Source organism: Gobius niger (assembly GCF_951799975.1).
Source record: "Gobius niger genome assembly, chromosome: 22".
NCBI lineage: Eukaryota > Metazoa > Chordata > Actinopteri > Gobiiformes > Gobiidae > Gobius > Gobius niger.
The window spans coordinates 2,096,209-2,109,760 of record NC_136873.1 but is presented as its reverse complement, the minus strand read 5'-3'; positions in this window follow the sequence as shown (position 1 = coordinate 2,109,760).

Genomic DNA, 13,552 nt, shown 5'->3' with positions numbered 1-13,552 from the left:
AAAATGGCCAATGTTCATTTGCACCAACAAGTCAACTCTGCAACATTTCTCTGCGTGGCCGAAAAACATCTTTGTTTTTGTGTAGGAACTGATTTTATCTGGACTTCTCCAGCCCCATGTTAACTGATAGGAGAAAAGGGGCGGGCACAATTAATGGCGGCGCCCACGCGAACGTCCAGAATAAGGTGGATGACCACCTAGTTTGGCAAATTTGTACGTTAACACTCCTTTTGCTTCAGGTGAATGAAGAGTTCCACAGGCTTGTGGCCCTCCCTCTCGAGTCAAAGTTTTTGGAAAAACTTGACCTCTACTCCAGTGGACTGTTGGCATTGGCAAGATCCAAGAAAGGAACTGCAGGGGCCAAAATCGCTCCTATCCTGCACACGTTTGACCAGGTAATTAGCTGCATTATCCTGATTCCGTCCTGCTTTAAGCTGAGCGCAGACTAATTGACTTTTTTTGGTCCAATTTTGGTCAGATTTTTTTGCGGTTCTGAGTCTGCCTTAGTCTATCTTTCTCACCCAAATATGAGCCCACAAGATGAATGTAGCTTAGCCTTGCTACTAAACCACCAAACAATCACAACATCACATTGCCAAACTGCAAATAAACCTAAAATTTTGCTTTTCATTACTTTTCCTAATTGTCACAATTTAATATGCATGCTAATTGGTTATACAATTTTAAATTGGCATTTAAATAGAATAGAATTTTGGCATTAGAGTGGCATTAAAGTGCAATTTCTAACTATTTCATGCTTTTCGAGATTTTTTTCTTTATTGCTTGAAAATAGTGCACGAAATGATGTGGAACAGCAGTTTTTCCTTTAATTGGACTTACCTGGTAAACTAATTCCTCACAGGAGTCTATGATGGATATCACAGACCCGAGAGTCTTCAACACAATACCATCCACAAGTTTCACTGGGATTTTTTTTTTCTTAGCTTTGACACTTAAAGAAGGGGTATTATGCTTTTTCAGCCACATAGCACCAGTCTATTGCACACTACAATGATGACGAAACCTTCTGTTGGTCTGTAAATGCAGTAAATTAGAATAACTGCCTTGTATAAAATTGCTCTTTCAAAATGGCGGTAGCGAATGGCTTGAAATAGGCCCCTGTCTCTTTAAGAACCTCTGACCCTTTCCGACACGCCCCCTCCACACGCTGTCTGTGGCATCACAACACTGCGCTCGTTTTCTCAACAGTATTGAAACTACGATCGGTGCATTTTATTTTTTATTGTTGGAAAGGAACTACTGTTTATCACTTTGGGAACAATGGCCACACAGGATATTATTTGGAGACGAACCTTCCACACCGGACGCTTGGAAGGTGCTCTTGCCTGAAAAATAACTGGAGGCTATCTCTTTGCATCTGCCATGCCCTATGGATCTTTAACTATACCCCCATGGACGACACCAGGATTTGCAGGAGCCCATACGATTCAAAAGACGGACATTATCTGTGCAGGTGGACAGTGGTTTTTTGAGGTTACCCGTTAGCTTGTTATAATAGACTACAGCTCATTGTTGATGAAAAGTCTGCAATAAACCACAAATGTGTAAAGCCAGGCTCATTGTGTGATCACCGTAAAGGCTGCTTCGAGTAGTTGCCTGCTTTATTGACGTTATTTGTGCATAATATGCTGCCTGTTTTCAATGAATGTTGTGAAGGTGAAGGTTGTTAGCTTGTCGCGGCTAATAGTGCCTTAGCTCCGGGAGAAAACCACTCGGCTACGACTCACTGTAGATGAAATGTGAGCAGTAAACTACGAAATCAACAAGCCAGGCTCCGTGTGTGATCATCATAAAGGCTGCTTCAAGCAGTTGCCTGTTTTAGTGACGTTTTCAATGCATAATATGCTGCATGTGTTCAGTGAATTTTCCGTTAGCTTGTCGCGGCTAGCTTGTTAGCTCCGGGAGAAAGCCACTCGGCTATGACCCATTGTAGATTAAATGTGAGCAATAAACTTCCAAATCAACAAGCCAGGCTCCGTGTGTGATCATTGTTAAACGGTTCTTTATGTGCGTGTTGGTTTTATCGACTTTATTTGTACATATTTCTCGTTTTCACGTGATGACTCGAGGTTTAGCTTAGCATTAGCTTTCTCCGGAGGCTCTGTGCATCACCAAGGCCCTAAGACATTCCCAGCGCAGAACCAGCCGCTGAAATAAGTGTTCTTGTCACCGGTTTTAATCCTGGGTGTTTCGGTAACAGAAACACTGATGTGTGTCTTTGTAAAAGTCTGCTGTGGCTCCGGTTCACAACACATGAAGCTAATCCTCCATGATGACGCTGTTTACATTTTAGGGCTACACACTGCGGGGAGGGGGTTCTGCTGAGGAGCAGTGGTTGGTTACTCGGCTGCTGACGAAAGGTCGGAGGCGTATCCTGGAGGTCGAGGGCGTTCCCTGAAGGAATCAGGCGTTTTATCCCTAAAATGGCCGCCATCAGAGTTTTTACAGATTACTCGAAAATACGTGAATGTCCCCAGGCAACACTTCAGGCATGGTTTTAATGAGGGAATGACCTAATAACATGATGTAAAGCTTGAAAAAGTCGATTTTGCATAAAACCCCCCCTTTAAACAAAATTGCTTGATGTGAGAAAAAGTTCCCCCTACTAACTGACCCCTTCTCCAAGGTTCATCTTATTGTCGAATTGCTGCTTGATATTAATTTTTAAATTTATGCTTCAGGCCGAAAACATCGATCTGAAGAGAGTGTCTCCTGAAGGCCCTTGTCATTGCTCTTGGGGAGGATACTGGTGATCTTGTCAAGGAGTTTGAGGTAGGTAACATATTTTTCCTTACAGCTAAAACGTTGCGACATTTTCATTTTGGAACTGAATTAGAATCCTAAAACGTGAATGCAACCCATACCCTAATGTGTTGAATTATCCCTGACCTAATTACTGCGATTGCCTCTATAAACCTGTACAGCCCGTCAAAAGCCACGGTGGCCGTCCAGCTCCTCAAACCTCCTGCAACATTTCCAGAGCGTATATATTTTTCTTGTAATTTTTGATTCTACTCCAATTTGTAATATTTTTGTGCAAAAAGAGCTTAAAAATGAAATTGTCCGTGAAGCGAGCTGCTTCCTGCCAATCCTGCTACGCCAATTTCTTTCTTTATTGACCTTTATTAAACCACATACATGCAAATCTGTCGCCTCTGTTACGCCAAATATGCCGTTTCCCCGTGGCTTCAGCCAGAGGAGCCTCCAGCTCCAGGCTGAGTGAGCTCCGCTGCCCCGCTGCCCCACGCTCGCTCTCTCTCTCGCTCACTTCACCTGAGCAGCGCAGCAGCCGCCCGCATCCACCGGCTGACTGTAGCTCGTTTACTCGCTAACCCCGCTCCAACAGACGCACCACTGAGGTCGATGAACCGCATGAGACATCGCGCTGACGCTGAGGTGAAAGTTATACCGCTTTATATTACGACAGGTGAACTTTTATTGCTTTTACTTCGTAGCTAGCAGCAGCGCGCTAATGCATCAGCCTGCACAACAAAGTTACGCCGACACAGCACCCAACTGTGCACGAGACTGCGCACCAAACTACTCCAAGTTTTGTGATGACTGTAGATTTCATATGTAACAATAGCCGCGTGAAACATGAGAGCATCTATAAGCTAACCTATATAGCTAACATAGCCACATTTACTGTGAGGCTAAATCCTATGGCTAAATTGACCGGGCAAGTGCCCGTGGTCCTGTGTGCGCTCTGCGTTCGTTTGATGTGCGGTTGTGGTCAGTGAGGAGAGGGCTGACCTCTCCAGGTGGACCGTGTGGTCATTGGGCGCTCACAGATATGAGCGCTTCTGACATGGTTTCTGCTGATCAGAGACGTTATGACAAGTTTACTAAAACTGAACGTGTCCAAAGAGACTTAACTATTCAATAATGCCAAACCATTTGTAAGCTTTTAGTAGCCCACTGAAGCCAGAAAAAAACAGATACCATTTTATTTTGTATGGTATAGGGTGGCATATTTCCATAAATAGTCAATAGAAGTTTAAAATCAATATTTAAAAATCAAAAATGTACAATATTTTGTCCTTTTTTTAATATAATTCAAATAGAAAACAGTATCTTCTGATGTACAGAACCTGATTTGGAATTCCACATTATGTACAAATCTTTTACTCTCTCTGTTCACTCTGTGATGAAACTACCAATAGTAGAACTACAGTTCTAAAACAGAATTAAAGTTTAGTGTTGAATTAATAGTTGTCCATCATATGCACTACAATAAAGTGGATTGTTCCACAACAGAGGACACAGTCTGGACCTGGTCATCACGTATGGCCTGTCCACGGCTGTGTCCCCCTACTAACTGACCCCTTCTCCAAGGTTCATCTTATTGTCGAATTGCTGCTTGATATTAATTTTTAAATTTATGCTTCAGGCCGAAAACATCGATCTGAAGAGTGTCTCCTGAAGGCCCTTGTCATTGCTCTTGGGGAGGATACTGGTGATCTTGTCAAGGAGTTTGAGGTAGGTAACATATTTTTCCTTACAGCTAAAACGTTGCGACATTTTCATTTTGGAACTGAATTAGAATCCTAAAACGTGAATGCAACCCATACCCTAATGTGTTGAATTATCCCTGACCTAATTACTGCGATTGCCTCTATAAACCTGTACAGCCCGTCAAAAGCCACGGTGGCCGTCCAGCTCCTCAAACCTCCTGCAACATTTCCAGAGCGTATATATTTTTCTTGTAATTTTTGATTCTACTCCAATTTGTAATATTTTTGTGCAAAAAGAGCTTAAAAATGAAATTGTCCGTGAAGCGAGCTGCTTCCTGCCAATCCTGCTACGCCAATTTCTTTCTTTATTGACCTTTATTAAACCACATACATGCAAATCTGTCGCCTCTGTTACGTCAAATATGCCGTTTCCCCGTGGCTTCAGCTAGAGGAGCTTCCAGCTCCAGGCTGAGTGAGCTCCGCTGCCCCACGCTCGCTCTCTCTCTCGCTCACTTCACCTGAGCAGCGCAGCAGCCGCCCGCATCCACCGGCTGACTGTAGCTCGTTTACTCGCTAACCCCGCTCCAACAGACGCACCACTGAGGTCGATGAACCGCATGAGACATCGCGCTGACGCTGAGGTGAAAGTTATACCGCTTTATATTACGACAGGTGAACTTTTATTGCTTTTACTTCGTAGCTAGCAGCAGCGCGCTAATGCATCAGCCTGCACAACAAAGTTACGCCGACACAGCACCCAACTGTGCACGAGACTGCGCACCAAACTACTCCAAGTTTTGTGATGACTGTAGATTTCATATGTAACAATAGCCGCGTGAAACATGAGAGCATCTATAAGCTAACCTATATAGCTAACATAGCCACATTTACTGTGAGGCTAAATCCTATGGCTAAATTGACCGGGCAAGTGCCCGTGGTCCTGTGCGCGCTCTGCGTTCGTTTGCTGTGCGGTTGTGGTCAGTGAGGAGAGGGCTGACCTCTCCAGGTGGACCGTGTGGTCATTGGGCGCTCACAGATATGAGCGCTTCTGACATGGTTTCTGCTGATCAGAGACGTTATGACAAGTTTACTAAAACTGAACGTGTCCAAAGAGACTTAACTATTCAATAATGCCAAACCATTTGTAAGCTTTTAGTAGCCCACTGAAGCCAGAAAAAAACAGATACCATTTTATTTTGTATGGTATAGGGTGGCATATTTCCATAAATAGTCAATAGAAGTTTAAAATCAATATTTAAAAATCAAAAATGTAACAACATTTTGTCCTTTTTTAATATAATTCAAATAGGAAACAGTATCTTCTGATGTACAGAACCTGATTTGGAATTCCACATTATGTACAAATCTTTTACTCTCTCTGTTCACTCTGTGATGAAACTACCAATAGTAGAACTACAGTTCTAAAACAGAATTAAAGTTTAGTGTTGAATTAATAGTTGTCCATCATATGCACTACAATAAAGTGGATTGTTCCACAACAGAGGACACAGTCTGGACCTGGTCATCACGTATGGCCTGTCCACGGCTGTGTCCCCCTACTAACTGACCCCTTCTCCAAGGTTCATCTTATTGTCGAATTGCTGCTTGATATTAATTTTTAAATTTATGCTTCAGGCCGAAAACATCGATCTGAAGAGAGTGTCTCCTGAAGGCCCTTGTCATTGCTCTTGGGGAGGATACTGGTGATCTTGTCAAGGAGTTTGAGGTAGGTAACATATTTTTCCTTACAGCTAAAACGTTGCGACATTTTCATTTTGGAACTGAATTAGAATCCTAAAACGTGAATGCAACCCATACCCTAATGTGTTGAATTATCCCTGACCTAATTACTGCGATTGCCTCTATAAACCTGTACAGCCCGTCAAAAGCCACGGTGGCCGTCCAGCTCCTCAAACCTCCTGCAACATTTCCAGAGCGTATATATTTTTCTTGTAATTTTTGATTCTACTCCAATTTGTAATATTTTTGTGCAAAAAGAGCTTAAAAATGAAATTGTCAGTGAAGCGAGCTGCTTCCTGCCAATCCTGCTACGCCAATTTCTTTCTTTATTGACCTTTATTAAACCACATACATGCAAATCTGTCGCCTCTGTTATGCCAAATATGCCGTTTCCCCGTGGCTTCAGCCAGAGGAGCCTCCAGCTCCAGGCTGAGTGAGCTCCGCTGCCCCGCTGCCCCACGCTCGCTCTCTCTCTCGCTCACTTCACCTGAGCAGCGCAGCAGCCGCCCGCATCCACCGGCTGACTTTAGCTCGTTTACTCGCTAACCCCGCTCCAACAGACGCACCACTGAGGTCGATGAACCGCATGAGACATCGCGCTGACGCTGAGGTGAAAGTTATACCGCTTTATATTACGACAGGTGAACTTTTGTTGCTTTTACTTCGTAGCTAGCAGCAGCGCGCTAATGCATCAGCCTGCACAACAAAGTTACGCCGACACAGCACCCAACTGTGCACGAGACTGCGCACCAAACTACTCCAAGTTTTGTGATGGCTGTAGATTTCATATGTAACAATAGCCGCGTGAAACATGAGAGCATCTATAAGCTAACCTATATAGCTAACATAGCCACATTTACTGTGAGGCTAAATCCTATGGCTAAATTGACCGGGCAAGTGCCCGTGGTCCTGTGCGCGCTCTGCGTTCGTTTGATGTGCGATTGTGGTCAGTGAGGAGAGGGCTGACCTCTCCAGGTGGACCGTGTGGTCATTGGGCGCTCACAGATATGAGCGCTTCTGACATGGTTTCTGCTGATCAGAGACGTTATGACAAGTTTACTAAAACTGAACGTGTCCAAAGAGACTTAACTATTCAATAATGCCAAACCATTTGTAAGCTTTTAGTAGCCCACTGAAGCCAGAAAAAAACAGATACCATTTTATTTTTTATGGTATAGGGTGGCATATTTCCATAAATAGTCAATAGAAGTTTAAAATCAATATTTAAAAATCAAAAATGTACAATATTTTGTCCTTTTTTTAATATAATTCAAATAGAAAACAGTATCTTCTGATGTACAGAACCTGATTTGGAATTCCACATTATGTACAAATCTTTTACTCTCTCTGTTCACTCTGTGATGAAACTACCAATAGTAGAACTACAGTTCTAAAACAGAATTAAAGTTTAGTGTTGAATTAATAGTTGTCCATCATATGCACTACAATAAAGTGGATTGTTCCACAACAGAGGACACAGTCTGGACCTGGTCATCACGTATGGCCTGTCCACGGCTGTGTCCCCCTACTAACTGACCCCTTCTCCAAGGTTCATCTTATTGTCGAATTGCTGCTTGATATTAATTTTTAAATTTATGCTTCAGGCCGAAAACATCGATCTGAAGAGTGTCTCCTGAAGGCCCTTGTCATTGCTCTTGGGGAGGATACTGGTGATCTTGTCAAGGAGTTTGAGGTAGGTAACATATTTTTCCTTACAGCTAAAACGTTGCGACATTTTCATTTTGGAACTGAATTAGAATCCTAAAACGTGAATGCAACCCATACCCTAATGTGTTGAATTATCCCTGACCTAATTACTGCGATTGCCTCTATAAACCTGTACAGCCCGTCAAAAGCCACGGTGGCCGTCCAGCTCCTCAAACCTCCTGCAACATTTCCAGAGCGTATATATTTTTCTTGTAATTTTTGATTCTACTCCAATTTGTAATATTTTTGTGCAAAAAGAGCTTAAAAATGAAATTGTCCGTGAAGCGAGCTGCTTCCTGCCAATCCTGCTACGCCAATTTCTTTCTTTATTGACCTTTATTAAACCACATACATGCAAATCTGTCGCCTCTGTTACGTCAAATATGCCGTTTCCCCGTGGCTTCAGCTAGAGGAGCTTCCAGCTCCAGGCTGAGTGAGCTCCGCTGCCCCACGCTCGCTCTCTCTCTCGCTCACTTCACCTGAGCAGCGCAGCAGCCGCCCGCATCCACCGGCTGACTGTAGCTCGTTTACTCGCTAACCCCGCTCCAACAGACGCACCACTGAGGTCGATGAACCGCATGAGACATCGCGCTGACGCTGAGGTGAAAGTTATACCGCTTTATATTACGACAGGTGAACTTTTATTGCTTTTACTTCGTAGCTAGCAGCAGCGCGCTAATGCATCAGCCTGCACAACAAAGTTACGCCGACACAGCACCCAACTGTGCACGAGACTGCGCACCAAACTACTCCAAGTTTTGTGATGACTGTAGATTTCATATGTAACAATAGCCGCGTGAAACATGAGAGCATCTATAAGCTAACCTATATAGCTAACATAGCCACATTTACTGTGAGGCTAAATCCTATGGCTAAATTGACCGGGCAAGTGCCCGTGGTCCTGTGCGCGCTCTGCGTTCGTTTGCTGTGCGGTTGTGGTCAGTGAGGAGAGGGCTGACCTCTCCAGGTGGACCGTGTGGTCATTGGGCGCTCACAGATATGAGCGCTTCTGACATGGTTTCTGCTGATCAGAGACGTTATGACAAGTTTACTAAAACTGAACGTGTCCAAAGAGACTTAACTATTCAATAATGCCAAACCATTTGTAAGCTTTTAGTAGCCCACTGAAGCCAGAAAAAAACAGATACCATTTTATTTTGTATGGTATAGGGTGGCATATTTCCATAAATAGTCAATAGAAGTTTAAAATCAATATTTAAAAATCAAAAATGTAACAACATTTTGTCCTTTTTTAATATAATTCAAATAGGAAACAGTATCTTCTGATGTACAGAACCTGATTTGGAATTCCACATTATGTACAAATCTTTTACTCTCTCTGTTCACTCTGTGATGAAACTACCAATAGTAGAACTACAGTTCTAAAACAGAATTAAAGTTTAGTGTTGAATTAATAGTTGTCCATCATATGCACTACAATAAAGTGGATTGTTCCACAACAGAGGACACAGTCTGGACCTGGTCATCACGTATGGCCTGTCCACGGCTGTGTCCCCCTACTAACTGACCCCTTCTCCAAGGTTCATCTTATTGTCGAATTGCTGCTTGATATTAATTTTTAAATTTATGCTTCAGGCCGAAAACATCGATCTGAAGAGAGTGTCTCCTGAAGGCCCTTGTCATTGCTCTTGGGGAGGATACTGGTGATCTTGTCAAGGAGTTTGAGGTAGGTAACATATTTTTCCTTACAGCTAAAACGTTGCGACATTTTCATTTTGGAACTGAATTAGAATCCTAAAACGTGAATGCAACCCATACCCTAATGTGTTGAATTATCCCTGACCTAATTACTGCGATTGCCTCTATAAACCTGTACAGCCCGTCAAAAGCCACGGTGGCCGTCCAGCTCCTCAAACCTCCTGCAACATTTCCAGAGCGTATATATTTTTCTTGTAATTTTTGATTCTACTCCAATTTGTAATATTTTTGTGCAAAAAGAGCTTAAAAATGAAATTGTCAGTGAAGCGAGCTGCTTCCTGCCAATCCTGCTACGCCAATTTCTTTCTTTATTGACCTTTATTAAACCACATACATGCAAATCTGTCGCCTCTGTTATGCCAAATATGCCGTTTCCCCGTGGCTTCAGCCAGAGGAGCCTCCAGCTCCAGGCTGAGTGAGCTCCGCTGCCCCGCTGCCCCACGCTCGCTCTCTCTCTCGCTCACTTCACCTGAGCAGCGCAGCAGCCGCCCGCATCCACCGGCTGACTTTAGCTCGTTTACTCGCTAACCCCGCTCCAACAGACGCACCACTGAGGTCGATGAACCGCATGAGACATCGCGCTGACGCTGAGGTGAAAGTTATACCGCTTTATATTACGACAGGTGAACTTTTATTGCTTTTACTTCGTAGCTAGCAGCAGCGCGCTAATGCATCAGCCTGCACAACAAAGTTACGCCGACACAGCACCCAACTGTGCACGAGACTGCGCACCAAACTACTCCAAGTTTTGTGATGGCTGTAGATTTCATATGTAACAATAGCCGCGTGAAACATGAGAGCATCTATAAGCTAACCTATATAGCTAACATAGCCACATTTACTGTGAGGCTAAATCCTATGGCTAAATTGACCGGGCAAGTGCCCGTGGTCCTGTGCGCGCTCTGCGTTCGTTTGATGTGCGATTGTGGTCAGTGAGGAGAGGGCTGACCTCTCCAGGTGGACCGTGTGGTCATTGGGCGCTCACAGATATGAGCGCTTCTGACATGGTTTCTGCTGATCAGAGACGTTATGACAAGTTTACTAAAACTGAACGTGTCCAAAGAGACTTAACTATTCAATAATGCCAAACCATTTGTAAGCTTTTAGTAGCCCACTGAAGCCAGAAAAAAACAGATACCATTTTATTTTTTATGGTATAGGGTGGCATATTTCCATAAATAGTCAATAGGAGTTTAAAATCAATATTTAAAAATCGAAAATTTAACAATATTTTGTCCTTTTTTAATATAATTCAAATAGGAAACAGTATCTTCTGATGTACAGAACCTGATTTGGAATTCCACATTATGTACAAATCTTTTACTCTCTCTGTTCACTCTGTGATGAAACTACCAATAGTAGAACTACAGTTCTAAAACAGAATTAAAGTTTAGTGTTGAATTAATAGTTGTCCATCATATGCACTACAATAAAGTGGATTGTTCCACAACAGAGGACACAGTCTGGACCTGGTCATCACGTATGGCCTGTCCACGGCTGTGTCCCCCTACTAACTGACCCCTTCTCCAAGGTTCATCTTATTGTCGAATTGCTGCTTGATATTATTTTTTAAATTTATGCTTCAGGCCGAAAACATCGATCTGAAGAGAGTGTCTCCTGAAGGCCCTTGTCATTGCTCTTGGGGAGGATACTGGTGATCTTGTCAAGGAGTTTGAGGTAGGTAACATATTTTTCCTTACAGCTAAAACGTTGCGACATTTTCATTTTGGAACTGAATTAGAATCCTAAAACGTGAATGCAACCCATACCCTAATGTGTTGAATTATCCCTGACCTAATTACTGCGATTGCCTCTATAAACCTGTACAGCCCGTCAAAAGCCACGGTGGCCGTCCAGCTCCTCAAACCTCCTGCAACATTTCCAGAGCGTATATATTTTTCTTGTAATTTTTGATTCTACTCCAATTTGTAATATTTTTGTGCAAAAAGAGCTTAAAAATGAAATTGTCAGTGAAGCGAGCTGCTTCCTGCCAATCCTGCTACGCCAATTTCTTTCTTTATTGACCTTTATTAAACCACATACATGCAAATCTGTCGCCTCTGTTACGCCAAATATGCCGTTTCCCCGTGGCTTCAGCCAGAGGAGCCTCCAGCTCCAGGCTGAGTGAGCTCCGCTGCCCCGCTGCCCCACGCTCGCTCTCTCTCTCGCTCACTTCACCTGAGCAGCGCAGCAGCCGCCCGCATCCACCGGCTGACTTTAGCTCGTTTACTCGCTAACCCCGCTCCAACAGACGCACCACTGAGGTCGATGAACCGCATGAGACATCGCGCTGACGCTGAGGTGAAAGTTATACCGCTTTATATTACGACAGGTGAACTTTTATTGCTTTTACTTCGTAGCTAGCAGCAGCGCGCTAATGCATCAGCCTGCACAACAAAGTTACGCCGACACAGCACCCAACTGTGCACGAGACTGCGCACCAAACTACTCCAAGTTTTGTGATGGCTGTAGATTTCATATGTAACAATAGCCGCGTGAAACATGAGAGCATCTATAAGCTAACCTATATAGCTAACATAGCCACATTTACTGTGAGGCTAAATCCTATGGCTAAATTGACCGGGCAAGTGCCCGTGGTCCTGTGCGCGCTCTGCGTTCGTTTGATGTGCGATTGTGGTCAGTGAGGAGAGGGCTGACCTCTCCAGGTGGACCGTGTGGTCATTGGGCGCTCACAGATATGAGCGCTTCTGACATGGTTTCTGCTGATCAGAGACGTTATGACAAGTTTACTAAAACTGAACGTGTCCAAAGAGACTTAACTATTCAATAATGCCAAACCATTTGTAAGCTTTTAGTAGCCCACTGAAGCCAGAAAAAAACAGATACCATTTTATTTTTTATGGTATAGGGTGGCATATTTCCATAAATAGTCAATAGGAGTTTAAAATCAATATTTAAAAATCGAAAATTTAACAATATTTTGTCCTTTTTTAATATAATTCAAATAGGAAACAGTATCTTCTGATGTACAGAACCTGATTTGGAATTCCACATTATGTACAAATCTTTTACTCTCTCTGTTCACTCTGTGATGAAACTACCAATAGTAGAACTACAGTTCTAAAACAGAATTAAAGTTTAGTGTTGAATTAATAGTTGTCCATCATATGCACTACAATAAAGTGGATTGTTCCACAACAGAGGACACAGTCTGGACCTGGTCATCACGTATGGCCTGTCCACGGCTGTGTCCCCCTACTAACTGACCCCTTCTCCAAGGTTCATCTTATTGTCGAATTGCTGCTTGATATTATTTTTTAAATTTATGCTTCAGGCCGAAAACATCGATCTGAAGAGAGTGTCTCCTGAAGGCCCTTGTCATTGCTCTTGGGGAGGATACTGGTGATCTTGTCAAGGAGTTTGAGGTAGGTAACATATTTTTCCTTACAGCTAAAACGTTGCGACATTTTCATTTTGGAACTGAATTAGAATCCTAAAACGTGAATGCAACCCATACCCTAATGTGTTGAATTATCCCTGACCTAATTACTGCGATTGCCTCTATAAACCTGTACAGCCCGTCAAAAGCCACGGTGGCCGTCCAGCTCCTCAAACCTCCTGCAACATTTCCAGAGCGTATATATTTTTCTTGTAATTTTTGATTCTACTCCAATTTGTAATATTTTTGTGCAAAAAGAGCTTAAAAATGAAATTGTCCGTGAAGCGAGCTGCTTCCTGCCAATCCTGCTACGCCAATTTCTTTCTTTATTGACCTTTATTAAACCACATACATGCAAATCTGTCGCCTCTGTTACGCCAAATATGCCGTTTCCCCGTGGCTTCAGCTAGAGGAGCTTCCAGCTCCAGGCTGAGTGAGCTCCGCTGCCCCGCTGCCCCACGCTCGCTCTCTCTCTCGCTCACTTCACCTGAGCAGCGCAGCAGCCGCCCGC